Raw genomic sequence first — 2,917 nt, 5'->3', positions numbered from 1 at the left:
CGGATGCATTGGAGAGTGTCCAGCAGAGGGCAACAAAAATTATTAGGGGGCTGGAGCACATGACCTATGAGGAGAGGCTGAGAGATATGAGCTTATATAGTTTTCGGAAGAGAAGAATGGTGTGGAGGGAGGAGGGGAGGCGTGTGACAGCGTCCTTCAACTTACTGAAAGGGGGGCTGTAAAAAAGATGGAGAGAGGCTGTTGTCAGTAATGATAGATGGCAGAACAAGGAGCAATGGTCTCAAGTTACAGAGGGAGAGGTGTAGGTTGAAAATTAGGACAAACGATTTCACTAGGAGAGTGGTGAAACACTGGAGTGAATGCATTACCTTGAGCTGGTGGAATATCCTTCCCTAAAGGTTTATAATCCCTGACTTGACAAAGTTCTGGCTGGGATGATTTAGTTCAGGTTGATTCTGTTTGAGCAGAGGCTAGACTCGACGACCTCCTGAGGTCTCTTCCATCCCTATGATTCAACAATCTGCCCCATTAATATAACCAGACTTAGTCATTTTTTTGCTTTGGGGTTAGAAGATGAACTGAAGTGTTTTCATCTTTTAACGTGATGGTTCTATTTGAAGTTCTGCCATGAGATGGCAGTGCAATACTATGGCAATTGTGATATGCATCTGATATCTTGAAATTGTCAAAGACAGGGAGGTGAACTAGAGGGAGGTGAACTAGTAAAATATGTTTGGACCATGCCACTCCTCTTCTCCATGCCTCATCCTATAGGTTCTTTACAATAGTCTCTGTGCTTTCCTACTCTCTTTGGTTAGTCTAGCTAGGAGACACTACTAAAAATCAGATGAGATCTCTGAAATCATACAGTATCCTTTCAGGAGAAATTTTCAACTACTTTGTTTCTAAAGAGAGGACCCTGGGAGAGAAGGAGTAATTTGTGATATAACGTATCAGTAGCAACAGTTTATTGTACTTATGAACCCATGTGAATTTATAGATGGATCCAGATCTCTGGGCATAAGAGAGCACAATTTGCAAACACTTTTACTCACATAGACATATTGAACTGGGTTTTCAGGAATCTTGAAGTTCCACAATATGCCATAGACCCCTGGAGATGTACTCTGCTCATTGACTGGCTTTGCAAGTCAGCTTTCAACTTTGTAGAGGAAAGAAGCTTGTATCACAGAATCGCAGGGCTGGAAGGGACCTCAAGAGGTCATCAAGTCCAGCCCCCTACCCAGAGTGGATCAACCCCAACTAAATCATCCTGGCCAGAACTTTAAGTGAGGTCCTAAAAACCTCTAGGGATGGAGATTCCACTACCTCTGTAAGTAACACATACCACTGTTTCATCACTCTCCTTGGTCTGACTACCCAAGGGCAGAAAGTCGATCCCAGACATGCAATTCTAGCTACACCATTAATGTAGCTAGAATTACATATCAGGATCAACTGCCTGCCCTGCATAGATAGGGCTTTTCAGGCTCACACTGACATCACTTACTCCATGGGATAGCATGGAATACCAGAGTCGATGACCAAGCTCAGAGAGATCAGTTTTGCCTCATCTTAACACAGGTGGCAAAATCGAACTCTGGAAGATTGACTGGTAAGTTAGATTCACCCCTAGTAAAATACCTTTTCCTAATATTCAACCTGCACTCCCACTCTAACTTGAGACCATTGTTCCTTGTTCTTCCATACATCACTACCAAGAATAGCCTATCTCCATCCTCTTTACAGGCCCCTTTTCAAGAAGTTGCACTGACCCTGTTACACATCCCCTCCCTAGGCTCAACACTGTGGGGTTGGGCTACTTGGGACGGTAAGCAATGTATTCTTGACAGGTTGTCTGTTTTGCCATGCCGGACCCTGGCCCTGTGCTGCACTTGGAAGAGGAAGGGCTAGAGAGACAGAAATCACTGTCACTTGGGCATTCCTGTCTTTGTTCTGATGCATCCACTTCAGGAGTGCATGGTTAGTGACTAAGGTGAATTTCTGGCCCACTAGATAGTATCAGAGACTTTCCACGGCCCACTTTCATTCCTTCTCCACAAAGACATAGTTTTGCTCCTGAGGCAAGAGTTTCCAGCTTCTCCCCCCTGCTCTGTTTGCTTCCCTGCTTTTAAGCCTCCCAGCAGTTAGCTCAGCTGGACTTTGCTAACTGATTACCTGTACTACACCATATTGCCTCCACCTGGGACCTTAATTAACTCCTGTCTTTTCCCTAGCTCAGGTTGGGTTTTGGACTGCCTTCCACCTGGGGGCTGCTGTCCTAACCCTGTTACATTATGTATCCTTGTTCTAATTGTGATGTGGCCAGGATATTTACTGGATTCATCTGTATTTTTGGTCTCTCTCTGCTCTAGTCACAGAACCCAGACAAAGATCCCTTAGCCTGCAATTGTTCTCATTCACAAAATAATTTCTCTCTCCTCAATGGCTTACGTGGCTGTCCGTCACAGAGACTCTCTGAAGTTTAACCCTTTACAGGCATTCATTCATTCATGACATCTAACCAGTGGCCTGTGAGCACGGTATGACCCTGAAGAAAACTAGAGAAAGCACCTGGGTTGATTGCCTAGAGAGGCTGAAACCTAAGATATTGCTTTTTTTATTTTTGATTTCTCCTGCATTCAGTGAAGCAGAACTTTTGTGCATGTATTATTGAGACTTCATCAAAGCAAATACCAGACTCTCCATCAAATTTCTCTTCCAACTGGAACAGCCTGAGGACCTGAATTTTGTTGAAAAGTGGCAACATTATAAACATAATACTCAGTTTTTTAAAATTTCACTTAGCTATTTTCTGTATCTTTTTTTCTCTTGTTGACATTGTAACTGTCCTGCCGCATCCCTTCTAATATCTCCAAACCTTACCTCATCTGTTGGCTACAAACTCACATTAATCTCTCCAGATTATGCTATGTTTTTCCATCTATTGACTGCC

This window comes from Carettochelys insculpta, chromosome 6, assembly GCF_033958435.1.
Source record: "Carettochelys insculpta isolate YL-2023 chromosome 6, ASM3395843v1, whole genome shotgun sequence".
Lineage (NCBI taxonomy): Eukaryota > Metazoa > Chordata > Testudines > Carettochelyidae > Carettochelys > Carettochelys insculpta.
The sequence above is the reverse complement of the archived record's forward strand: the minus strand, read 5'-3'. Positions refer to the sequence as shown.